General features: G+C 50.3%; 1 protein-coding gene across 2 annotated transcripts in view; it reads left to right on the forward strand.

The window, feature by feature from the left end:
- CD207 (CD207 molecule) overlaps positions 1 to 27,031 on the forward strand; it is a 62,004-nt gene that overhangs the window by 26,670 nt on the left and 8,303 nt on the right. For both annotated transcript variants that reach the window (XR_011386545.1, XM_070069009.1), the window contains exons 2-7: positions 5,825 to 5,979; positions 6,098 to 6,265; positions 19,842 to 19,899; positions 20,094 to 20,267; positions 20,539 to 20,662; positions 21,713 to 21,897. The gene's annotated coding sequence lies outside the window, so the exon portion shown is untranslated. The remainder of the gene's footprint in view (positions 1 to 5,824; positions 5,980 to 6,097; positions 6,266 to 19,841; positions 19,900 to 20,093; positions 20,268 to 20,538; positions 20,663 to 21,712; positions 21,898 to 27,031) is intronic.

The raw sequence follows: 27,031 nt of genomic DNA on the forward strand, positions 1-27,031 counted from the left end.
GAACTACGCCAGGGGAAATTTCTGTTTCTCTAACCCCCGGTTTTAGTCATTTGTATCAGCACTTTGGAACACTAGCACAGGAATCACCGAGGACACTCAAGTCTGGGACACCAGCCCAGGTCAGACCCGGTGGCCTTGATGGGGATGGGAGCTGTGGTGGACAGACGGTGAGGTTTGCTTCCGGTTGTGATGTTTTATTCTTGAAGCATCTGTGTGACACTCAAGGGAAGATCACCAGAGTCACTGGATCCCAGACGTAGGTGTCTGTCGCTCCCCGTCTTCGTGGGGGAACGACACAGGACCCTGCGCTGTTCTTTTGTCTGCTCGGCCCTCCCCGGGTTTGCTGCTGGTTCTTCCCGGGTTGGCTACCGTCCCTTCCACCTCCGTGGAAGGGCGGTTCCCCCTGCCACCTTCCCCACTTCCGCGGGGGAGCGGCACACCACCGGCCGGCTCTCTCGGGGGCTGCACAGATGTTCCTTCAGATAGATGTTCCTCGTGCATGGTGTCTCTCTCTTCCTTTATAGTCCTCTTCCACCAATCCCAACTCTGCTACCCACACGCCGAGTACGCTGCTCTCCTCCAATCAGGAGTAGGTCCTACAGTTTATTGGTTGAACTGGAGGCAGCTGTGTAGAAGCTGTTTCTCCCTTCTCAGCGCCATATTGTGGGAGAGCAGATGCATAGAATAAGTCTTAATTCCAGTAACTTAGTCTAGTCCGAGTTGCTCCCCACAGGTGTCAGTGGACTTGGGGGGGGAGGGGAGGAAGGAGCCCACCCCCGGGAGAGCATAGAGGATGGTCAGAAGAGACCTCTGCAGAAGACTGGCATCTGGGGAGAGAAGGAGGGGAGGAAGTCAGGAAGGTTTCTGAGCAGCTGGGGAGATGGGGGGAGACTGGGAGCCTGTGGGGCCACCCACTTCCAGGGGCGCAGGGCGTTTCAAGGGGTGGAAGGTAAAATGTCAGAGATGGAGGGACTGGCACTATGGTGTAGTGGGTTAAAGCCCTGGCCTGAAGTGCCAGCATCCCATATGGGCGCTAGTTCTAGTCCCTGCTGCTCCTCTTCTGATCCAGCTCTCTGCTATGGCCTGGGAAAGCAGTAGAAGATGGCCCAAGTCCCAGAAGAATCTCCTGGCTCCTGGCTTCAGATCAGTGTAGCTCTGGCCATTGCGGCCATCTAGGGAGTGAACCAGCGGATGGAAGACCTCTCTCTCTGTCTCTACCTCTCTCTTTCAAATAAATAAAAAAATAAATCTTAAAGAAAAAAGGTCAGAGATGGAAAGTTCTGTTTGGATTTGGTTGTTTCACCGTGACCTTGGCAAAAACAGCCTTGGTTGGAGTAGGGGAAATGTGGAGCCCCTCCTCCTCCTGGCTCCGGTGCGCAGGAGTCACCTCGGAGCAGACAGCCCTGCGTTTTTAGAGGGTGCAGACTCCACTTCCGCAGCCTAACTCACTGGATGCTACCTCTTCAATGTCTTTTGAGTCCACCCATACCTCTCTAGAGGGTGCAGGGTCTTTAACTGTCAGCAGCCGGCGGGAGCAAGGCCACCTCCACTCCAGCTGCATCCTGAAGACCCAGACTCTCTCTGTCGGCTTTTTGGGGCCAAGGCTGGAAGTTGTCTGTCTCCCATGACACCATCGCCTGTCACTCTGTTCCAAGAACCAACAACTTCATCTCTTTCCTGGGGCTTCATGGGAGTGAAAGAGAGGAGAACTCATTTTCCTAGCAGCATTTGTGGGGGCCTAGGGTCTCTCTAAGGCCAGGATTCTGTTATAACTCATCTAGTCTTCAAAGATCCAAGGGGCAGTGGGCTCACCCTGGTGGGAAAACCAGGAACAGCGGGTCTTTCTGGGCCCTGGCAGAGGTAATGGCGTGTTTGCGTCACTGATGGAGAGAGCATGGTTTTTGTTGAAGCAGTGCAGCTGCAGGAATTTCAGGAACTGGATTCCTCGCTTCCTGTTGGTTGACGAGAAGTGAACCCTACAAAATCCTGATGAGCAGTCAGATGTTTCAAAGCACCATGAGAGAAAGATGACCTGACGTGAACTTGGCGTGAGCCAGGGAGGGGAAACAGCAAGCATCCGCCTGGGTGGTGCCAAGGCAGGGCTCACGGGTACGCTCTGTGCAGAGTGCTCCCCAGAAACCAACACAAGGGCAGGGGGCTGGGGGTGCACCTGTGTGGGGAGGGCCAGTGGGCCGCACACAGTCTGGGGACAAGGTTCGGACTGGACGCAGCCCACCTGCAGCCTGGTAGTCAAGCCTGTATACGGATCTTCTTGATGACACACTGTACTGTGTTAGCAGGACCAGCCATTCTCCCAGGCCTTTCAAGGCGTGATTTGTTATTATTTTTTTTTAAGATTTATTTATTTATTTGAAAGGTGAAATTAGAGAGAGAGAGAGAGAGAGATATCTTCCATTTGCTGGTCCATTCCCCAGATATCTGCCAAAGCTGGAGCTGTGCTGATCTGAAGCCAGGAGCCAGGAGATTCTTCTGGGTCTCCCGTGCAGGTGCAGGGGTCCAAGGACTTGGGCCATCTTCTATTGCTTTCCCAGGCCATAGCAGAGAACTGGATCAGAAGTGGAGCAACCAGGACTTGAATCAGTGCCCACATGGGATGCCAGCTCTGCAGGCAGAGGACTAACCTACTATGCCACAGTGCTGGCCCCAATAAATATAATTTTTAAAAGAAATAAATTAAAAAAAATGGATCCTGAGGAACATCAAATGTGCATTTGTTGATGGCTCTGATTAAAGTGCCAGTTGTCTTCAACTGCGCTGGTGCAGGGCTGGCTTCAGACGGGTGCCCTCAGCTGTCAGGTCATTCTGGGCATCTGAGGTCTCCTCTGTAGATGTTACCCTGCAGGGGAGGAAAGCGAAGGCAATGATTAAAGCAGGGGAGTGACATGGTCGGGTTTAGGTTACTGGAACTGGTTTTGGTATTCTCCAAGAGTAATGGACTAGAGACCTGGCAGTGACCTTGAAGCCAGAGCTCTTACATGTGTGACCTCCTGTCCTGGCCTCTGGAGACTGGTATAGGGGGAGGGTGTGGGAGTGAGGAGAGGGCAGTCTGGAGGAGTGAGGTGAGCTGGGGTGACATACCCTGTCTCCTGCTCTCTGCACCCAGTGCCCCACGTGACTGCGGCCTGACCTGGAGCTCCACCTGTCCAGATCACTTGTCTTGCCTGGACACTGGCCTCTGCCCCACTCCCTCCTGCTTTGCTGGGATGGGGGCCTCCAGAAATGTCCTAACATTCCTTAAATGCAGTTGTGGTTGATTGGCACTTGAATCAAAACCATGTTTATGTTATGGTCTTTTTTTTTTTTTTTTTTTTTGACAGAGTGGACAGTGAGAGAGAGAGACAGAGAGAAAGGTCTTCCTTTGCCATTGGTTCACCCTCCAATGGCCGCCGCAGCCGGCGCGCTGCGGCCGGCACACCACGCTGATCCGATGGCAGGAGCCAGGTACTTCTCCTGGTCTCCCATGGGTGCAGGGCCCAAGCACTTGGGCCATCCTCCACTGCACTCCCGGGCCACAGCAGAGAGCTGGCCTGGAAGAGGGGCAACCGGGACAGAATCTGGCGCCCCGACTGGGACTAGAACCCGGTGTGCCAGTGTTGCAAGGCGGAGGATTAGCCTATTGAGCTGCGGCGCCGGCCATGTTATGGTCTTTACCCTCCAATTTAAAGATTTATTTATTTGAGAGGCAGAGGAGAGAGAGAAAGAGAGGAAAAGGTGGGCCGGCGCTGCGGTTCACTTGGCTAATCCTCCGCCTGTGGCGCCGGCACCCAGGGTTCTAGTCCTGGTTGGGGTACCAGGTTCTGTCCTAATTGCTCCTCTTCCAGTCCAGCTCTCTGCTGTGGCCCGGGAAGGCAGTGGAGGATGGCCCACGTGCTTGGGTGCCTGCACCCGCATGGGAGACCAGGAGGAAGCACCTGGCTCCTGGCTTCGGAGCGGCGCAGGCGCTGGCTGCAGCGGCCATTTAGGGGGTGAACCAATGGAAAGGAAGACCTTTCTCTCTGTCTCTCTCTCTCTCTCACTGTCTAACTCTGCCTGTCAAAAAAAAAAAAAAAAAAGAGAGAGAGAGAGAGCTCTTCCATCCCATGATTCACTCCCCAAATGACCACAATGGCCAGGTTTGGGCCAGGCCAAAGCCAGGAGCAGGTACTCCCTCCAGGTCTCCCACATAGGAGGCAGGGGTCCAAACTTTGGGCCATCATTGGCTACCTTCTCAGGGAGCTGGATGGGAAGTAGAGCCATGGGGGCTTGAGCTGGCATGCCGATATGGGATGCTGGCATAAGTGGTGGCTTAATCTGCTGTTCCACAATGCAGCCCCAACTCACGCTTCATTTTAAAAGGCAGGTGACAGCGGTGGGCATTTGGTGCAGTGGTTAGGATGCTGTTTGGAGTGCTGCAACCCTATCAGAGTGCCTGGGTTCATGTCCTGGTGCTGTTGCCACCTCCTGCCTGTGGCACCTGCTTGTGGGGGCTCCCTGTTAGGATGGGCTGTGTCTGGGCCACAGGCTGGGTGAGGTGACCCATTGGTCCTTTCTGGAGTGGCCACCTTCTTTTTCCTTTCCCACTGGGTTGTGTGCTGCAGGAACACAGCAGGAACAGTGGGGTCTCCGAGCAGGAGGAGGAGGGATCTTGAGCAGGCAGAGACAGGTGGGTGAAGAGGAAGGAGTTGGAGGACCGGAGGCAGGAGACGAAGGAGGGAGCAGAGCTGTGCTTACAGGGAGGCTTCGAGAAGGCCCAGGGCAGCGCAATGGAGAGCAGTTCCAGCCACTTTCAGAGAGGCAGGTGCCTCGCACGGTTTCTGCAAGAGCCCTTCTGCCCACTTCCCGTCTTCAGCCTCCGCTCTTTGCACGTGTGGGACCTCCCCCTGCAGGGAGTGCACGGGCTGAAGTCCAGCTGCCGAGTCTGATGTCTGTCCCCTCCTTGGTGCTGAGGCCATGACAGAGCATGCTGGGGACGTTAAAGCAGGACACTAAGAGGACACCTGGGAGACACAAGGCTCCTGGAGTGGGCGGCTTTGACTCGAGGACTCCCTACTGGCCTGGCCTAGCCCTCCCTGTACCAATAGCAGCATAGCATTGCAGCTTCCGCCCCTTCTCCTTCAACTGGGGTCAGGCTCCCCCAGCCTCCTCCAGTTCCCTCTGGATTTCCCCTCAGAGGCGTCTCCCCCATCTGTCCGCTGTGTGCTTAACCCTGTCTTGGCATCTGCTTCATGGAGGACCTGAACTGACCTGGCTCAGTACAGAAGTCTCATTTGGGCTCTTCCTCCCTGGGGGCCAGCCCAGATCCCCCACCCTGGAGCAGAGGTGTGCCCCGCTTCCTCTCCAGACTCAGGAGCCCCGGAGCCGGGAGACCCTGTTTTCCTGTGAGGCAGCTGTTCTGGCTTGCGTGCATCACCGGGGATGATGGCAGCAGAGCACGGAGGACAGAGGTCCACCTGCACTCCTTGCCTGCCTCCTCACCTCCCTGCCCATGGCTTTTGAATTCAGCCATTCTCCCAAACTGTGTCATTTTGGATGGAGGTGCATGCTTTCTGCACCTCAAAAGCCCCCCTTTTTGGCAGCCTCACACATCCCTCATAAGGCCTGTGTAGCCTAATTTTAGGAAAGTAGAGAACTGTGAAGTACAAAAATTCTTCCAGAACAAAAGGCAAGACAGGTGGCCAGGACACCATAACTAGTTTCCTTCATTTTTAAAACATTTACTGGGTGTTTATTGTGATCCATGCTGCTTGTCAGTGTTATGGGTTCCAGAGTGAATCCTCATGACTCTATGGGGCAGTGACTGCTGATCACTAACCTTGCTTTGCAGGGGACTTACCCTGACGTCATAAAGCCAAGAAATAGGGGAGCCAAGGTCTGACCTCTTGTGGTCCGCCTTTAAGGCTGTGTACTCCTTCAGCAGATGTCTGTTTGAATGTTGGACATTGTTCTGGGCACTTGGGGAGTCAACAGAACTCCAAATAGGTAAGAATGTTTTTAAAAACTTCTTTTTTTAAAGCTTATTTGTTGGGACTGGTGTTGTGGCACTGGCATCCCACTTGGAGTGCCAGTTTGAGTCCTAGCTGCTCTGTTTCCTCTCCAGCTTCAGCTAATGCACCTGGGAAAGCAGCAGCAGATGGCCCAAGTGGTTGGGGCCCTGCCAATGGAGTTCCAGGATCCTGGCTTTGCCCCGGCCCAGCCCTGCCATTGCGGCCACATAGGGAGTGAGCCAGCAGACAGAAGGCTGTCACTCAGCCTTTCAGAAGTAAAGGTAAGACTTGATCCCAGGCACTGCCTCTGACAGTTCTGTGCCACTCCTAGTTGGTTTCAATGGATTGATTATTCTTCTCATGATGGATCTTTTTTCCTGCCTCTTTGCATGCCTGGCAATCTTTATTTAAATGCTAGACATGATGAAATTTTCCTTTCTGGGTGCTGGATGTTTTTGCATACTTAGAAATCTCCTTTACTTCATCCTGTGGTGCAGTGTAGCTGTTTGGTGGTAGTTTTGTGCCTTCAGATCGAGCTTTCTGTGAGTTGGGAGGCGTGTGCAGAGAACTGCTTACCTCTAGAACTGAGTGCTATGCCCGGTGCCTTGTGGGTTATGCATTTCCCAGTCCGGCTGATGGAAACAGGCTCTGCTGCAGGCTTCATGTGAGTGCCAGCTGCTGTTCCTCCTAATCCCTTTGCATGGTTCTCTCCCTGGCCTTGGTGGTCTTCCTCATGCATTCGTGCTCATCAGTGCTTTGCCGGACGCTTGAGGGGGCCCCTCGGCATCTCCCTCCTCTCTGATGCTCTGACCTACTCCCCTGGATGCCTTGGGCTCACTGGACTCAGCTCTTTTTTTTTTTTTTTTAAAGATTTATTTATTTATTTGAAAGTCAGAGTCACACACACACAGAGAAAGAGGGAGAGGCAGAGAGAGAGAGAGAGAGGTCTTCCATGTGCTGGTTCGCTCCCCAGATGGCCACAACAGCTGAAGCTGTGCAGATCCAAAGCCAGGAGCCAGGAGCCAGGAGCTTCTTCCAGGTCTCCCATGTGGGTGCAGGGCCCCAAGGACTTGGGCCATCTTCCACTGCTTTTCCAAGGCCAATAGCAGAGAGCTGGGTTGGAAGTGGAGCAGCCAGGACTCAAACTGGTGCCCATATGGGATGCTGGCACTATAGGCAGCGGCTTTACCCACTACGCCACAGTGCTGGCCCCTAGCTCTGTCTTAACTCAGGGAATATGCCTGGTTCTGCAGTTTCTTCCTTCCTGTGCTGAGACCTGGAGACTTCTCAGGCAATAATCCAGGCTGGTCACAGGGCTCACCTCACTGCTTCCTGTATCTCAGGGATCCCCACTCATCATTGCCCGATGTCCGCTGTCTTGAAAACCATTGTTTCCTATATGTCATGTGTTGTTGTCCCAGGTGGGTGAGAACACATGGTTTCCATTACTTAGTCTTGGCCAGAAGCAGAAATCTTCCTTTGGCCATTTTAGCTTTGAATTGGGCCCAGCCAAATTGCTGGGTGACTTGGAAGACAGCCCTGGGGTGTCTTGGGGCATCTCGGTGGATTTGCTTCAAGCCCCTGTTCTCAAGGCGCCCCAGGACACACATCGCTTCTCCCCATGGTCAGGGGCAGTTGGGTCACAGGTGAAGGTGAAACGTGGGGATCCCTCAGGGAGATAAACTTGATGGGTGATGCAGGCAGAAAACAGGCTCCCTGCCTTGTGAAGCTTCTTCTGGGTCTTGGTCAGGGTCTCTGGAGACAGGGACTTCTGCACAGAATGACTTCCCAGTTTTTGTGTTTTCCAATACCTGTCTCAGTGGTTCAGGCATTGCGATCTGAATTTAACAAACACTTAGTCCCAAGAGCTCTGGTGCACTTGTTGGTCTAGAAAATTCTCTACAAGTGTTCCAGCAGGGGAGGGCTCTGGACACAGCAGTATCAGGACTATGGAGGCCGGGGAGACACCTGGAGGCCGGGCTGGGCAGCAGTTGGTGCACACCTGCTGGGCTCCTTCCTTGAGAGTGTGTTCAGTATTGCTAGCCCAGAACAATTGGGAATTCTCTACAGAATAATGACATTTATTTGGGAATAGCTGAGCAGTGCAGTGGAACACGTATGCCATGTAAACTATGGGCTAATCAATTCAAAGAGGTTGAGGCCAGGGAAGTTTTTAAAGACACAAGGGAGGATTACATCAGTTGTTTTGAAACAATGATCTCTGTCTGCGATGATGAATGACTAAGGTGATGTTGGTCTGAGGTTCAACAGGTGTTTGCTGGGCAAAACTCCTACAGGAAGTACTTTTTGCATAACATCGTGCTGGCTTCTGTGTAAACTTGTGGTTTTGGCAGAGTCTTTTGTGATAGTTACTGGCAGGCAATCATGTTCTTAGATAAGAACCCTTCCTTCCTAACCTCCTGTATTTTTTTTTCTTATGTTTTGGTTAGAATTGACGTAAGTGACTCCATTTTGGTTCTGGCAGCTTTTACATTTCTCTCACCATACCCTGACCACAGGGGCTGTCAAGTCACACTAACAGCTTGTTTGAAAGGAAAACCACAACTTGGATATAATCATGAAGAAACCATCAGACAAATCCGGAATGGAGGGGACTGTGTGGAAATTGGCAGAACTCTCTGATATGTCAGGAGAGAGAAAAGAAGGGGGCGTGTGTGTGTGTGTGTGTGTGTGGTGATAGTGGTGATAGTGGTGATAGTGGTGGTGGTGAGAGTGTTCCAGGTTAAAGGAAACTAAACAACCCCAACAATCAGGGCCCAGTGTTGTGGTGCAGTGTTTCTGATACTGGCATCCCTTGGGTGCTAGTTGGTGTCTCCGCTGCCCCACTTCCCATCCAGCTCCCTGTTGATGCACCTGGGAAAGCAAAATGACTCAACTGCTTGGGCCCCTGCCACCCACGTGGGAGACCCGGATGAAGCTCCTGACTTCTGGCTTTAGCCTGGACCAGCCCTGGCTGATGCGACCATTTGTGGAATGAACCAACAGATGGAGGATCTCTCTCTCTCTGCATCTCCCTCTCTCTCTATCTCACTCTTTCTTTCTTTCTTTTTTTTTCAAAGATTTATTTATTTATTTGAAAGTCAGAGTTATACACAGAGAGAGGAAAGGCAGAGAGAGAGAGACAGAGAGAGAGAGAGAGAGATCTTCCATCCGCTGGTTCACTCCCTAGTTGGCCACAATGGCCGGAGCTTCGCTGATCCGAAGCCGGGAGCCAGGAGCTTCCTCCGGGTTTCCCATATGGATGCAGGGCCCAAGGACTTGGGCCATCTTCTACTGCTTTCCCAGGCCATGGCAGAGAGCTGGATCAGAAGTAGAGCAGCTGGGACTAGAACCAGCGCCCATACGGGATGCTGGCGCTTCAGGCCAGGGTGTTAACCTGCTGCACCACAGCACTGGCCCCTCTAATTCTTTCACATAAATACATCAATATTTTTAAAAAATTTAAAGAACCCCAACAACAAAATGCAAAGTATGACCTTTGATTGGATCCTGGAATCAGGAAATAAAGCCAGCTAGGAGGGATTTTTAGACTTTAGCAAGCAGTTTTGATATTCATGTTAAATCCCTTGGGTGTTATGATTATAGAGGAGGCTGTCGTTTTTAGGAGATAAATGATGAAATATCAAATAATGCTGAAATAGGGCAATTTACTTCCAAGTGGTTCAGCAAGAAAATGACGTATGTCTATGTGTATAGTTGCACACACACACTTCTGCAAGTGCCACAGACCTGAGGTAGAAACTGGCCTGGCATCTTTCTACATATAAAGAAAGTCAGTGAGAGGGAGAGTGAGAGAGAGGTCTTCCATCCACTGGTTCACTCCTCAAATGGCCGCAGTGGCCAGAGCTGCACCAATCTGAAGCCAGGAGCCAGGAGCTTCTTCTAGGTCTCCTACGTGGGTGCAGGAGCCGAAGGACTTGGGCCATCTTCTACTGCTTTCCCAGGCCACAGCAGAGAGCTGGATTGGATGTGGAACACCTGGGACTTGAACCAGTGGCCATATGGGATGCTGGCACTGCAGGCAGTAGCTTTACCTGCTATACTACAGCGCCAGCCCCAGATTTATGTTTTAAAAGTCCCATCACTCATCTCAAATCACCCAGGAAATGTCCTTGAGTTCTTGTCCTCGTAGACATGTAACTGTCCTCCCTCTGTCTCTGGTGGCCAAACCCAGGGCCCATGTGGTCCTGGTGGTTCTTGCTCCCAGGAAAGCACCCAGGAACCAGGGGATTTCTCTGCCAAGTCACCTGCTCCTGAGAAGATGACCACAGCCACAGTCAGGAAAAGGAGCCTTGGCCACATCAGGGAACTGTGGTGGTGATGACGGGGCAGGGAAGAGGAACAGTTCATTCTGAGGTGTAGGTGTACAGACAGAACGCACAGCAAGCAGTAGCACGTCACTAGTGGAAAGTGGCGGAAATGGAAAAGTTCTCAGAATGGAGATCCCCAAGAGCCTGGGGAGCTCGTTCCTTCATGTCGTGCGGGGCATTTGCCTCATCGCCCTTCTCTGGGTCTCCCTGGTGGCCGTTAAAAATTATTCTAAAGACAGACAAACACAACCCAGACCCACACACAGAGGGAGGGATGGAGGAAGAGTGAGTGACAGCGCCCATCTCCTGGTTCTCTCTCCAGTGGCTGCAACGGCCAGGACTGGGTCAGGCTGAGCCAGGAGCTGGGAACTCAATTCTGGTCTCCTACACGGTCACTGTACATGGGTGTTAGGAACTCAGCTACTTGAAGCATCACCTGCTCCTCCCAGGGTGCACATCAGCATGAAGCAGGAGTCAGGAGCCAGAGCTGAGTGCTGCACCCAGATACTCGGATGTGGGGATACAGGTGTCTTAATTGGCATCTTGATTACTAGGCTAAATGCTCGCCTCCATGATATCATTTTCATAGTGTCATACTCCTAGTACCTGTAACTTCTGTCTCAACCTATAGCCAGTTGTCTTCTCCTTCCTGGAGAGCCAGGCTGGGCAAGAACCACACAACTGTATAGATTGGAGCTGTAGGAGGAACAATTACTCGTCCCTCAGTGATGCAGTAGTGCTGGACCTTATAATTTCTCAAGAGCCTATTGTGTGCCTCTCTTCTCAATTCTGTGTTCAGTGAAATCGTGTTGACCTGAAATGGGCCATGTAGAGAATACTTACATGGTTGTAATTGGCAGGTACTACCAATCAGATTTGCCATCTACCGTGAGGGCCAGTGTGAAACATGGATGAGTGTGTCATTGCACATGCTATTTATTTCAAATTTTCTTCCACCATTGAATTTTCCATATTGAAAATTTTCTGGACTTTTCTCCTGGACTAATAGACGTAACCTTGAGAATAGGCTTAAGATGGAGAATGGTGCCCAGTAAAATGATCTTAGAAACATAAAGAGAAAAAAATCCTTCCCATAAAGCTATTGGAAAGCAGATTTATTTCAAGGAGTTCTGACAAAGAGGTATTTTGGGAATATTCACAAAGAATATCACTTTCAGGGCCAGTGTTGTGGCAAAGTGGGGCAAGCTGCTGCTTGCAACACTGGCATCCTCTGTTAGAGTGCTGGTTTGAGTCCTGGCTATTCCACTTCCAATCCAACTCCTTGCTAACACACCTAGAAGGCAGCAGAAGGTGGCCCAAGTACTTGGAGTCCTCCCACTCATGTGGGAGACCTGGATGGGGTTTCTGGCTCTCCCCTGATGCTCTGCTTTTCAAATACATACATACATACATACATATTGAAAATACCACTTTTGCTCTCCTGCCCCTTAGAGACTTGATGAAAGTGTTTAATCCTTTTCTATGTCATATGACAGAGGAGTCTTTTAAGATGTCTGGATTATGTTTTGTCTTTAACCCTGTAAAGTCTGTAATTCTGATCGGTTGTGGCTCAGTAATTGGTGCCCCTGACATTTTGAACGTCACAGGAGTGCTGTGAGTGGCTGCGCATGTCCTTGTCTTTGTGCAGCTCCCTCTTTTATTCTCCTTTACTATCCCTGTGAATCTTCACTCTCTCAGTTCCCCAGTGCAACTCTAGCAGATGATCTTTCCTCGGACTTTATCAAAACTGCCGGACAAGAGTGAGGGGAGATAGCCATAAAGAATGCTACAGACAGATTTCAGGAACTGATGGTGAGGTAGGAGCTGACGAGCCAGCTGAACCCACTTCCACCCAACCAAGCTGAGAAGAACAAAGTGGCCAAGACCATGGCAGCAGTGCTGAAACTGGGAATGCCGAGACCCTTGAGATGCGACGTCTGGAGGCAAACATTTGGCCCAGAATTGACATGGGGCTGTGTGATTCATCACGCCCCTCTCCCACAGAACGGCAGCTCATCGGTGCTCCCACCCAGCTTTGTCTGCACCAGACCACCACTGAGCCTTGTTAATTCTATTCCTAAATGTCACAATCCCCCAATTTCTCTGCATATCCATATTCTCTAATGAGTTATTGTTGGTATACAGCAAAGTTTTTGAGGTGGACTGTTTTTGTCTGTATGATCATTGAATTCATTGAATTCTCTCTTTTTTTTTTAGATTTATTTATTTGAAAGACAGAGTTACAGAGAGAGGTTGAGTCAGAGAGAGAGGTCTTCCATCCATTGGTTCACTCCCCAGATGGCTGCAGTGGCCAGAGCTGAGCTGATCTGAAGCCAGGAGCCAGGAGCTTCTTCCAGGTCTTCCATGGGGGCACAGTGGTCCACGGACTTGGGCCATCTTCTGTTGCTATCCCAGGCCATGGCAGAGAGCTGGATCAGAAGTGGAACAGCCGGGACTCGAACCGGTGCCCATATGGAATGCTGGCGCTTTAGGCTGCAGTTTTAACCCACTGCACCACAGCACTGGCCCCAATCATTGAATACTTACCAATTTAAGTAACTCTTCCAGATGATTTTGTATAAATTTCATAGGTAAAAATCACATCATCTATGAATAACTTAATCTTCTCTTAAAAAGGGGGCATGGGAGAGGTGGGCATTTGGCCTAGTGATTAGGTCACTGCTTGGGATGCAGATGCTCACATCCCAAATCAGAGTGCCTGGTCCAAGTCCCAGATACTATACATCTGAGCCAGGTTTTTGCTAGCGGGTGCCCTGGAAGGGAACAGATGATGGCTCTCATGCTTGGGTCCCTGTCACCCATGGTGGAGACCTGGATGGAGTTCTGGGCTCCTGGCTTTGCTGTTGCGAGCACTGGGGAGTGAGCCAGTAGATGGAAGATCTCTGTCTCTCGGTTCCTCTCTCTCTGCCTCTGTGCCTTTCAAATAAAAATGGAAATCACTAACAGACATAAAGGAAATAGAGAGCTGTTAGGTGCATGTAGATGTAGGCTATTTATTTTAAGGACAAGTCTGCTTGTATCACTTACACTTTTACTAAAATTTCAATTAACATCATGGTAGGACTTGCCAAAAGTTAATTTGAAAGAACATGTTAAGATTGCCTAAGAAATTTTTAAGTACAAAGGATTGAAGGGAGACATGCCACATTTATGATGTTTTATCAAGCAATAATTAATTTGGTAATAATAAGAGAATTTGAAGATCAATGAAACAGAATAGAGAGGCCCTAACAGACTCCAGACTGAATACTTTATGAGTGTCTAAGGAAGCTTCTGGAATGAATGGGGAAGGTGGTGACTACTCAAGAGAATGGTGCTGATACTCCATGGGTGGCATGACTTCCTTTGAAAGGGGTGATGGCTCTTGGTGTGACTCAGCTGGGGAAGTGGCAAGGTCTCGCAGAGCAGACTGGAACTTGGAAATCAGAGGGCACTACAGTCTCTCTTGGGTTCAAGCTATTGTAAGAAGAATCATCCATTAGATGAGTTTAAAGAGGAATGATAATTGAAATCCCAGTATGGAGCCATTAAACAGATGTCTTTTTAAAAAAAATATTTATTTCTTATTTGAAAGAGTCACACAGAGAGAACAGGAGAGGCAGAGAGAGAGTCCTCCATCCGTTAGTATACTCCCCAGTTGGCTGCAACGGCCAGAGCTGCACCGATCCGAAGCCAGGACCCAGGAGCTTCTTCTGGGTCTCCCACGCAGGTGCAGAGCCCCAAGGACTTGGGCCATCTTCTGCTGCTTTCCCAGGCCATAGCAGAGAGCTGGATCAGAAGTGGAACAGCCGGAACTCGAAGTGGTGCCCATATGGGATGCCAGCACTGCAGGTGGTGGCTTTATCTGCTACACCACAGCGCCGGCCCTAAAAGATTTTTTTTAACATGGGACTTCTCAGAAATGTTAAGACACTTGTGTCCCCATGAGTCTCCAAGAAAGGCATACAGCATGGAATGTTTCACAAACTTATTTAATCTTGGAAATCTAGGAAAGATCGTATTTCTGGACTAGTGTTCCTGTGAAACACGCTGTGAAGTACAGGTCATCTCTGTATCTGCTTTTGGAGGATCCAGTCTGAGACACTGTGAAATCTGTGATAATTTTTTAGAGACCTCTGTCTTCTCCATGGTATGAGGTGTTCACGATAGCCTGGAGGCAGTCTCAGCCCTCAATTCAGTGGCTCTCCTGAGGACTGTCATTACGTGTCACCATGAGACTGCTGCCTATCTGCACTCCCTGGTAACCAGGCCCAGTGATCTTTCAGGAGGGAACAGCCCTGTTTTTTTTTTTTTTTTTTTTTTTTTTTTTTTTTTTTTTTTTTTTTTTGACAGGCAGTTAGACAGTGAGAGAGAGAGAGAGAGGAGAGAGAGGAGAGAGAAAGGACTTCCTTCCGTTGGTTCACCCCCCATAGCGGCCATTTGGGGAGTGAACCAGTGGACAGAAGACTTCTCTTTCTGTCTCTGTAACTCTACTTCTCAAATAAATAAATAAATAAATAAAATCTTTTTAAAAAAGGGCTATGCTATATAGGATGCCATCACATTTAATAAGTGACTGTGGTTGGTGTTGCTGGCAGAAGCACATCAAACAATGAGGGCAAATCCAAATCCAAAATAAGTTTCTTTGTCATTGGGGCCAAGACACTGCCCTCTCTACGATGGCAGGGGCCCAGTGCAGTCAACCTGCCATCAGGGGGAGAGGGGAAGCACACGCTGCTGAGGCCGGGCGTAGGCGCCACACACGACACTGACCGCGGCCCCACTGCATAATCCTTGAAGAGGCTGGGCAGAGAGGCCAACTTTCATCCACAGAAGGGCCATCTGGGCCACTGATTACTGAGTGCTTCCTCTCCTGGGAGCTAGGGAGTATTGATGTGGGACAGAAATAGCTCCCATTCTGGGCCAATTCAGCATTGCACTCCTAATGGAACAGTTCAATACAGTAAATATGTTACTAGGTAGATGAGTGTTCCCACCCCCAAGGTTATCATTACTGTTAATAACAATCACAATAATAACACTTAATGAGTGCTAACTATATTCTTGTGCTTGTAATTAACCCACTGAATCCCTTTCAAAACAAATGAGGTAGATGTCATCAAATCCATTTAACAGATGAGGCAGAGTTGCTTTACAGAGATGTGAGGTGAGCTGCCCAGAGTTTTTCTTGAAAGGGCCAACCCAGATTTGAAGCCAGGTGGTCTGGCCTTAAAGCCTTTGCTGGGCCACCTTTCACCCCAGCCTCTCTGACCCGCTGCTTTCTTCCAATGGGCACATATCCCTAGGTCTGCACCTGCGGGAGTGCTTTTTCCTCTGCCGTGAGAATTTCCTCTCACTTCTCCCTCTGATTGCAGCTCGAGTGTCACTTTCCAGGGAAGCCTCTCCTAATCCCTGAGACAAAGCTGGCTTCTCTTTCACATGCTCTGATGGCTCCCAGTATTTGTCGTGCATGTCACCCAACACGGCATGGGGTGTGCTCACGTGTGTGATAGTTATTGTAAGCGCCTCACTGTTTGCTCACCACCTATGCAGGGCCTGGCGTGCAGAAGGCATACGATAAACAATGGTTGAATGTGTCTGGTGACGGGCCCTGGGTGTGTCCTTGAGAGCTGGGGATGGATTTTATGCTGTGTGTGTGACTGGCGGGTGGTGAATTGCTGTTTTTGAGCCCCCGTCGCCACATACTTGGTGCCTGAGAGCAGTTGAAGCTGTGGAGCCTGGGGGTTTATTTTTCTGTCCACAAGATAGCTTGCTTCTCTTTTTCCTTCCAGGCTCAAGATCATTCAGTCTGGGCAAGTGTGGCTGGGCACTTTTGTTGGGCCATCATCCAGACGGAGCCATTCTTGCCTTTTGGCTCTGAGCTGCAGGTTTCCACATGACATCATCTCACTTCACGTGCAGTGTCTTAGGGGACAGAGACTACCTCAAACCGTCTGGTGTGTGGCAGACACATGGTTTTCACCGGATCATGGTTTTCAACCCTGTCTGCATGAAGGACTCACCTGCAGAGTTACTGAAAATACTGATGGGGCTGGTGCTGTGGCGTGGTAGGTTAAGCCACTGCCTGCAATGCCGGGATCCCATATGGGCACAGGTTTGAGCGATCCCATCCTGGCTGCTCCATTTCCCATGCAGCTCCCTGCTAATGTGCTTGGGAAGGCAGCAGGGATGGCCCAAGTGCTTGGGCCCTTGAACCTGCATGGGAGACCTGGATGAAGCTCCTGGCTCCTGGCTTTGGACTGGCCCAGCTCTAGCCATTACAGCCGTTTGGAGAATGAGCCAGCAGATGGAAGACCTCTCTCTCTCTCTATGTCTCCTTCTGTCTCTCTGCAACTCTGCCTTTCAAATAAATAAATCTTTTTTGTTTTTAAAAAAAAGAAAGAAAATACTGATGCCCGAGGCCCAACTAACACTGATTAGGTCACAGTCCCTGGTGATGGATGCTGGCATTTCCACAGATGTGCTCTTAAGGCCGAGAACCACTAGAGCAGGGTCTAGACATGCAGCTCTCGTTCTCTCCTGCCTCCCTCAAAGAAGAGGGGCAGTGTACACATGCAGTTTGTGCAGGGTTGACTAGTTGTCCATCAGCTACCTTGTGAGAAACAGAAGTATTGGTAGGAAATGAAAGCATAGAACATGTGATCTCTGTATTGTGTTTTAAATAACAGTAGTTCAGACAGATGTCTTGTTTCATTCCAGTTTAAACTATAATTTTGTTGTTATTTTAGGATTATTGAGGCTGTGCTTTATTTTTCTTACCTGCAAGAAGGCCAAGAATTGTCCAGAGAGAATTAGACTCTGCTGCAGGGCAGGGCCCGTGGTGGTTTTGTTCCAAGCTGAAGCCTGAGCGTGTAGCGTAGAGCTTGGCATTCAGAGGGAATCTGAGAAGTTTTTCTGTGTTAATAGCCAAGTGCTGGAATGCATGAGTGGGTGAACGAGACAACACGGCACATGCACTTCTGTGGGGGTGTTCCTGATAGGATGTGAAGGAAGATGCACACGATAAGGGGCCTGGGTGCAAACAGCAGCTGCAGGGACATCTCTGGGGAGCAGTGGGAGGCAAGCAAAGGTTTAGGGTCCCAGTTAGGGAGACTGACCCAACCTCAGACGTTTGCAACCTTAAAGAGATGGGAAAGGAAACCAAAAACATAACACTGCAGCTGCGAGTTGTCTCACCTACTTTCTGAAAAAGAGCAGAGTGGAAATGTTTGGAGAAAGAAATCTTTTTAAACTGGGGGGAACCACACAGCCCTTTGGGTATGCATACCATATGGACATATGTCGCGATTGCATGATTTATGGTGTAATGATTTTAGTTTGTAGAGGACAGAATGTCCTGTTGTGATATTGGATGCGTCATTGTGGGATTTTGTCTTTGGAAGTCCTGTTCTTCTGTGTGGGTTGCATGGTTGGAGCACATGCAGCACAAAAAAGTGGACTGGACACTTGGTGGGTTTTGCCTACTCGGGGCACTGGGAACTTTACTCCAGTTACCATGCAAGATCCAAATGGTCACAGACCAAGCGTTTGTTGTGCAAGTTATCTCATATGCATGGGAGATCATATTATATACTACACATGTGCATAATGTGACACCTCCACATGGGAGAGCAGCTCACATCCCATTACCTCCCTGGGGTGGCGAGGGGACCCTGGTTGAGAGCTCTGTGGATGGATGACCCAGAAACCTGTGCCTCGGGCTATGCTGTCATCGTTTTCAGTTCCTCCTTGCTAAGGAACCAGTGCTGACTTCCATGTGGTCAAGGGGATGGTTTCGGTCCTGTGGATTCTCCTCTGGTCTTCGTCACCATGAAGGCAGAAGCAACACTCACTTTCACTCTCTTCCTTTTCTCTGTTCGAGGTAATAATTGCCAGTTCACCATAGTAGCTTGTTTTTTTTGTGGTTCTGAGAAGAATGCCTGGGGCTTGGGGTGATGAGAGAGGCTGGGACTCTCCTCCCCTGTTGGGTCTCGGGTCTTCACGCCTGGGGACTCAAGTTAGCTACTGAACAAGCCAGGCTGTTTAGAACACAACTGTGTTGCCTCTTTTTTTTTTTTTTTTTTTGACAGGCAGAGTGGACAGTGACAGTGAGAGAGAGAGAAAGGTCTTCCTTTTACCGTTGGTTCACCCCCCAGTGGCCGTTGCAGCTGGCGTGTTGCGGCCGGCACACTGTGCTGATCCGAAGCCAGGAGCCAGGTACTTCTCCTGGTCTCCCATGGGGTGCAGGGCCCAAGCACTTGGGCCATCCTCCACTGCCCTCCCGGGCCACAGTAGAGAGCTGGCCTGGAAGAGGGGCAACTGGGACAGAATCCGGCGCCCCGACCAGGACTAGAACTGAGTGTGCTGGCGCCGCAGGTGGAGGATTAGCCTAGTGAGCCGCGGCACCGGCCTGTGTTATCTCTTAGCACTTCCCCTTGAACTTGATTTCCTGACTCATTCCTCCTCACTGGATTTTGGGTGGCTATTATAGCCTTTCTTGTTACAATGACATAATACGCTGAAAGACTCAGTCAGATAATCAGAAAACTGCGAACTCCCATCGAGTTAGCTTTTCTCCCCTCGCCCAGCCCAGGCTCGGTCTTGGACAGCTGAGACGGTGCAGGTGGAGCTTGGTCAGCCTTTGTCTCCTCCGGACTCCCTTGTTTGGAATGACTGAGGCCAGGTATTTGCAACTGTAGGTGCCATTTTCTTGTCTTAGTTGTGCTTCCGGGGTATCTTCAGCATACCTGCACTGCTGGGATCGCTCCTGGCAGCTCTCGTGGGCACAGGTGGTGCCTCTTCTGGTTGCCGGCTACTGCCTCGCCACAGCCCTGCTTCCCTGAGCGGCAGCTCCTCCAGCTGCTCCTAATTGGCACAGCCCCTCTCAGCCCATCGAGAATCTTCCTGCTGGACAGAGTCCATGTCTGGTCCATCAACAGATGGCTTTTTCCTCACCGAACTCTAGACAAGCATACTATTCCCTATGTTACCTTTCTTCCCTTCTCTGCTGTTCGAAGGCAGGCTTCTTGCCTTATACTTTCATTTGTATGTAAAGCATCAAAGCCCTCATCTCACACATTCCAGGAATATATGCCAGGCTTTCTGAATGGCTCTAGTAAGGCTACCCTAACTTAATACGTTGAGGAAGTGTGGTAGGCAGAATAATGGTCCCAAAGACATCCAAGTCCTGGAGTCATGGGTTCTTACAGCCACTGTGACTAAATTAAATTATGTAGCAAAGTGGAATGAAGGCTGCTAATGTAGTTGACTTTAAGGCAGGGAAATTATCCTGAATTATCTTCATGGGCTCAGTGTGGGGCACATAGGAGCAGAAATGAAAGGCGGAAGCAGGTTCAGTGTCCAGGGACAGGATGTGAGAATTCAGCCTGCTGTTGCTCGCCGTGTGCCAGGCCTCGAGAAGCAAGTGCGTTTCCTCAGAGCCTCTAGAAAGAAAGGGAGCTCTGACATATCTGGATTTTACTCCACTGAGACCGTGTTTGACTTTTTTTTTTTTTTTTTTTGACAGGCAGAGTTAGACAGAGAGAAAGGTCTTCCTTCGTGTTTGACTTTTGACATCCAAAACTGTAAGTAAAACATAAGATGTTTTAAGCCCCTCAGTGTGTGGTGATTTGTTATAGCAGCAGTAGAAAAACAGTATAGGAGGCAAATCTGCCTGTCTTCCACGTGGAAGTGGGTGAGAGGCAGACAGGAAGTGCATGAGAGTAACCACTTCATTTTAGAAGTCTTCATTGGAAACGTTGAAAGCTTTTCCTTTCAGGTCAGGAATGAGACATGGATTCCCCAAACCTCCACTTCTGTTCAACAACCGGAGGTCCTTGCCAGTGTAATTAAGCAAGAAAACAAAAAAGTAGAATTGGAAAGAAAGAAAAGTGACTTTATTCACAGATGATATGATTGTATACACAGAAAACCCCACAGCAGCTCCAGGCAAGTTACTGGAATTAATAAGGGTGTTGTGTTAGGTTATTATTATGAAGCCAACATACATCAGTCAGTTGGGAGTAGGGAAGAATTAAGCTCCACCTGCTGGAGGGGGGAGTACCTATGTATATTACTTGGGATTGTTCTGAGGAAGATTTGTTTCTTTGGTTCCATTTATTTATTTATTAAGTTATTTACTTATATCTGTATGGACTCATGCACATATACTTTGTACTTTGGTTTCTAATCCTTTGTTTGTTTGTTTGTTTTTTGACAGGCAGAGTGGACAGTGAGAGAGAGAGACAGAGAGAAAGGTCTTCCTTTGCCGTTGGTTCACCCTCCAATGGCCGCCGCGGCTGGCATGCTGAGGCTGGCACACTGCGCTGATCCGATGGCAGGAGCCAGGTACTTCTCCTGGTCTCCCATGGGGTGCAGGGCCCAAGCACCTGGGCCATCCTCCACTGCACTCCCTGGCCACAGCAGAGAGCTGGCCTGGAAGAGGGGCAACTGGGACAGAATCCAGCACCCTGACCGGGACTAGAACCTGGTGTGCCGGCGCCGCAAGGCAGAGGATTAGCCTAGTGAGCCGTGGCACTGGCCTCTAATCCTTTTAATTTATTGCCCAAATTGCTCTAGCTTTGGCCATTGAGAGCTCTTTCAAGTTGGTTCCTGTGTCCTTTATATATGCCATCATTCTTCTGTTTTTTGAGAACTTTCTTCTCCTTTTTTTTTTTTTTTAAAGATTTTATTTATTTATTTGAGAGGTAGAGTTACAGACACAGAGAGGGAGAGACAGAGAAAGGTCTTCCATTTGCTGGTTCACTCCCCCAAATGGCCACAGAGGCTGGAGCTGAGCTGACCTGAAGCCAGGAGCAAGGAGCTTCTTTGGGGTTTTCCATGTGGGTGCAGGGGCCCGAGCACTTGGGCCATCTTCTGCTGCTTTCCCAGGCCATAGCAGAGAGCTAGATCGGAAGAGGAGCAGCCAGGACTTGAACCGGCACCCATATGGGATGCAGGCACCACAGGCGGAGGCTTAGCCCATTACTCCACAGCACTGGCCCCAGCTTTCTTTTCTTTTTTTTTTTTTTTTAAAGATTTATTTTACTGATTTGAAAGAGTAACAGAGAGAGGCAGAGAGAGAGAGAGAGAGAGAGAGAGAGAGAGGTCTTCCATCTGCTGGTTCACTCCCCAGATGGCTGCAACAGCCAGAGCTGAGCTGATCTGAAGCTGGGAGCCAGGAGCTTCCTCCAGGCCTCCCACGCAGGTGCAGGGGCCCAAGGACTTGGGCCATCTTCTACTGCTATCCAGGCCATAGCAGAGAGCTGGATCAGAAGAGAAGCAGCTGGGACTAGAACCAGCGCCCATATGGGATGCCGGTGCTTCAGGCCAGGGCGTTGACCCCTGCACCACAGTGCCCGCCCCTGACCCCAGCTTTCTTACTTTCTGACACTACAGGTACTGCAGGGTCATCTGTGTTTCTCCATCCCAGCCCTGTGTCATCTGTTTCTCCAAGGACCCCTGACTTCTGTTGGAGAATGGCGTTTAGGAACTAAGATCCACGTGTTGGATGTGCTTGTTGCTGCTGGAGTGTCATTGCTTCAAGCTCTCTCGGCCAACAAATCCAGATAATACACACACGTGTATGTATTTCTGCACTCATACATCTGTGATTATGTTAAGGAAACTGATTTCATGTTGATGTCCCAACGCTAATTCATTACATTAGTGCTAATTTTAGTGTTCGCATAACCAAACTAAGGAAGGAAATGGGATTCAGGTTCAACTGACCCAGCACTCAAAGGCATCAAGCTTTTAGTCCCATTATTTTTTTACTCTCATGCATTTTGGAATTGGCCATTTTCTGTTGGATTCTTCTGTATTTCTGGGGGACTGGTTACTAGCAGGCCTAGAGTCACATGTAGATAGCTCTCAGTTTAAGGAGAGAAGGGGGCTAACTTCCTACCCACCCCTTGTGCGCTCTTGCTGTGATGGGTTCTTTTGTGCTTAGGGCAGCAGTGGGAGTGCAGGGACTGAGTTTAGCAGCCCCATTTGAATACGTGATTGCCAGGAAGGAGTTTCCCAGTGGAAGGGGATTCTTGGTGTCAGCAATGAGGATGGAGCGGAGAAGGATGCTGGCGAATATAACCAGGAGCTGGTCTGTTCTGTATATCAGCTTAGTCACTGTCATGGTTCACAAGGCTGTGGATACAGATGCGGCTATATAAACATGTTCATGTTCCTAGGAAGAATGGACTCTGGATATGACTGCTCTTTCTTTCCTGTATGATAGGTATTCTTTTTTTTTTTTTTTTTTTTTTTTGCCAACCTGTTTTTTTTTTTTTTTTACCATTAATGTCATTTGTTATATAATGAAGAAATAGAATACTTAAAAGAAACTATGAATATTTTTTCTAGATTTTTGTTACTTTCCAAAAATGAATTTACCCTTCCCAATGAGAGTTCTTTTTATTTTTTTAGTTTTTAAATTTTATCTATTTGAAAGGCAGAGTGACAGGGAGAAAGAGAGAGAGAGGAGAGAGAGAGAGAGTGATTGATTGATTTTCCATCTGTTGGTTTGCTCCCCAAATGACCACAACAGCCGAAACTCCATCTAGGTCTCACATAGGGGTGGCAAGGGTCTAAGTAACTGGGCCATCTTCTTTCCCAGGTGCATTAGCTCCAATCCAGGAGCTGGATTGGAAGTGGAGCAGCTAGAACTTAAACCAGCACTCATATTTGATACTGGGGTCTTGGGTGGTGGTTTAACCCACAATGCCCCCCACTAAGAGTTTTTTTTTTTTTTGAGATTTATTTATTTATTTGAAAGGCAGAGTTACAGAGAGGTAGAGGCAGAGAGAGAGCGAGAGACAGAGAGGGAAGTCTTCCATCTACTGGTTCACTCCCCAAATGGCTGCAACAGCCGGTGCTAGGCCAATCCAAAGCCAGGAACCACAAGCCTCTTCCAGGTCCCATGTGGGTGCAGGGGCCCAAGGACTTGGGCCATCTTCTACTTCTTTCCCAGGCCACAGCAGAGAGCTAAATTGGAATTGGAGCAGCCGGAACTTGAACCGGTGCCCATATGGGATGCTGGTAGTGCAGGCGACAGCTTTACCTGCTACACCACAGCGCCGGCCCCTAAGAGTTCTTTGACCTGAACTTTCAGAGTGGTCTCCTCTGCCTGCTCTACAGCAGTGCTTCTGCCCACCTGTGTGCATGTCGCACTGTCTGTGGTGGCCCTGGGTGGAAGGGCCTGTTCCCCAGGCTCTGGCCCATTGTCAGTGTTCTAGAGAAACCTGGACCCACATAATGTCATCAAAAGGAGGAACTCATTCCCCGACTCAAGGCCCGGGAAGACTCCATGCAGCAGCCCCAGTCCTTTTTAGTGTAAGAGAGTCTCCCCAGGTTAAGGATGCTGTATTTGTCCAAGCAGGGGAGCACGACTTCTGAGGGCGGGGTCTGTGGCTGCCCCTTCCTTGTGCTCTCCTCCTGGTGCACAGCAGGCACTCAAGAGGAATGAGGGGTCCCACCCCTTGGTTTTCCTGCTGGGTTTCCTGTTCTCAGGGCACACAAACAGAGGACAGCACGGACTCCCTGGAGGGTCTGGGGTCTGCTGGCCAAGTCTCCCATCACATTCTGTGCAGGAGTCCCTGTGAGGCCTGTGGGCCAGTCTGAGCAGCTAAAATAGTCACTGTTCTGTGTGTGTGTGTGTGTGTTTTAAAGATTTATTTATTTGAAAGTCAGAGTTATACAGAGAGAAGGAGAGGCAGAGAGAGAGAGACAGAGAGAGAGAGAGAAAGAGGTCTTCCATTCGCTGGTTCACTCCTCAGTTGGCCTCAATGGCCAGAGCTGCATGGATCTGAAGCCAGGAGCCAGGAGCTTCTTCCGGGTCTCCCACATGAGTGCAGGGGCCCAAGCACTCAGGCCATCTTCTACTGCTTTCCCAGGCCATAGCAGAGAGCTGGATCAGAAGTGGAGCAGTGGGGACTCAAACCATTGCCCATATGGGATGCCAGCACTGCAGGCGGAAGCTCCTCCCACGATGCCACAGCACCGGCCCCAGCTGCTCTAATTTTTCAGCCATTCTTCTCCCTTCTCTCCACGCACCCCTCCTTTCCTGTCCCCGGCCTCCAGCTTGTTGCCCATGCTTGTTTCCCACGGGCTTTGACGGGAGGGACCCAGCCGCACCTCTTGGAGAAGTTGATGCATGTCAACCAACCTGGGTCTCTCCCGCTCTGCTCCACCTCCATCATAAGGCTGGTCCCCAGCCAAGAAGGGGAAATGTGGCCAAGCTATTTACTTCCCCCACCCCTATTCAGAGAAAGTCTTAGCACCCCAGGTACCCGGGGACGCAGGAACAGAAACATGAGCAGGACTTCCCTTTCTCTCACCACAGCAGTGATTATCTTTTTTTTGGCCACTTTAGGTTTGGCCAAGATTCCTCGTCTGTTTGGAAGAGTTGGGCAGCTCCTGAGTGTGCAGGGAGTGCACACTCTCCAGGCTGGCAAGTGTGGCTGGGACACCTGCCTCCCACTCCGCTTCCTGCAGTCAGGCCAGGATCCGGATGGAGCCCCTGAGGCCTTCCTGGCAGAGCTGCTCCGTCAGCACCTGCAGACGAGCATGGCCAGGGGGAGGTGGAGGTGACTCACTCCTCCCCCGTATATGGAAAATGACGTGGTTTGGGACTTTCACATCCACCTCTGCTGAAACCCCAGAGGGTGCACAACCAGGATTCCATGCTTCTTATGGTGGTTCCTCTTTCTCTCTCCCTCCCTCTTTCTCCCTCTTTCTCTCTCTCTCTCCCCCTTTCTGTCTTTCTTTGTTTTGAGCTTGAAGGAGGGAGGAAGTAGAGTTGGGGGCAGAGATCTCCCATCTACTTGTTCATTCCTGAAATCTCCAAATTCCCACCACAGTCAGGGGCTGGGCCAGGCTGAAGCCAGGAGCCAGGAACTCAACCCAGGTCTCCCTCAGGGGAGCCAAGTACTTGAGTTACCATCATCCTGCTGCCTCCTGTAGTGTGCACTAGCTGGAAGCTGGAATAGGGAGCAGAGCCAGAACTTGAACTCAGGAACTTCAGTACGGGATGCAGGCATCCCAAGCGGCATCTTCACAGCTGTGCCTGCTCCGGGATCAGCGGAATGTGCACTGGAGGCTTCCACTTCCATCACTTGGAGCCATCGCTCCCCAGCCTCAGCCTCTGCTTTTGAATAGGCCCTGGCCCATTGAAGCTGCCTGGCTTCCTGGGAGGGCATCTGGGAGCCACATCAATAACTCATGCTACAACCCAGCATGGTTGGGAAAAGCCAACACTTGGCCAAGGAGAAGGGACCAGGTATTCCTCAGCATGTTGTGGGGCAGCTTTTCTCCCACAAGGGCCCCAGGAGGAGACCAGAAACCCCAAAGGGCCCCTTGTACCAGAACCCTCATTTGGTTTGAAAGTCCATACCACATTCACGTTGAAATTTAATCCCAGTTGCGAAGTATGAAGACTACTGGGCAGGTGTTGTGGCATAGTGGGTCAGGCTGCAGCTTGCAAAGCTCAATCCCATATCAGAGCATTGGTTCAAGTTCCAGCAGTTCTGCTTCTGAGCCGGTTCCCCACTAATGTACCTGAAAGCAGTGGAAGATGGCCCAAGTGCTTGGGTCCCTGCTACCCAGGTGGGAGACCTGGATGGAGTTCCAAGCTCCTGACTTTGGCCTGCCTCAGCCCTGGCTATTGCAAGCATCTGGAGAGAGAACCAGAGATGGAAGATTCTCTCTCTCTCTCTCTCTCTCTCTCTCTCTCTCTCTCTCCCCCCTCCCTCCTTCTCTCCCTCTCTCTTACTCTGCCTTTCAGATAAATAAATAAATACATAAATCTTGAAAAACAGAGATGGGATCAGGTGGAACCTTCATGTGGTGATTAGTGGACTGACAGGCTAATGGGTTACCTGGAGAATGAGTGTGTTCTAAAAGGCACTCTGGCTCCGACTCTTGCACCTGTCACCATGGGGAGCACACAATGCTGTCCTGTGCTGCTGTGGGGCTTTGCAGAGTCCCCCTCACCAGATGTGACCCCTCGACCTTGGAGCTCCCAGCCTCGACCTGTGAGCTGAATGAAACTGTGTAAGTTCCCAGTCAGTGGTGATCAGAAAGACCAACAGAAAATGGACTTGCATGTTCTCCACCACCAGGCCCTGGCCCCTGACAGATTGTGGACATAGGCCAGGAGCTGGGAGCAGAGGAGTTGAGATGATGCTGGCGTAGGTCCCAGGCACCTGAGTCTGGAAGCAGGATATTCCAGCCTCTTCTACTCTCTGATAGAACCAAGACTCTCCAACTTGACAAGCATCCTGCAGGGGCTGGGTCTGTTCACAGAATCCCAGGAGCAGGCAGAGAGTTAGGCCCCTGCCTCACCAATCAGCTGATGTCCAAGGATAGAGCAGACAGCCAGGCTGGAGGCTACAGAGAGATGCTGGACAAATAAGACACCTTCCCAGGGATCTTCTCTGGGTTCCCTCATCTAGTCAGAGAAGTGGCTCTAGCCCGAGGCCAGGTCAGGTGGCGAGGGAGCGGCAAGGGCCTGTCCATGCAATCAGGTGCTGGACGGGGCCAGGGGAGCAAGGTGGCAGGGTGCTCGCAGACGCCACAGGCAGCAGAAGCCACCGCAAGCACAGGGTGCTTTTCCCCCAGCCCTGCTAATTTAGGCTGCGGCTCTGGCCCCTGACACCCCCGTCATCAGCTCCACTGGCTCTGACCCACTGGCTTTCTAGTCCCATGGCCACAGCTTATATTCAT

The sequence above is a fragment of the Oryctolagus cuniculus genome, chromosome 2 (genome assembly GCF_964237555.1).
Source record: "Oryctolagus cuniculus chromosome 2, mOryCun1.1, whole genome shotgun sequence".
Lineage (NCBI taxonomy): Eukaryota > Metazoa > Chordata > Mammalia > Lagomorpha > Leporidae > Oryctolagus > Oryctolagus cuniculus.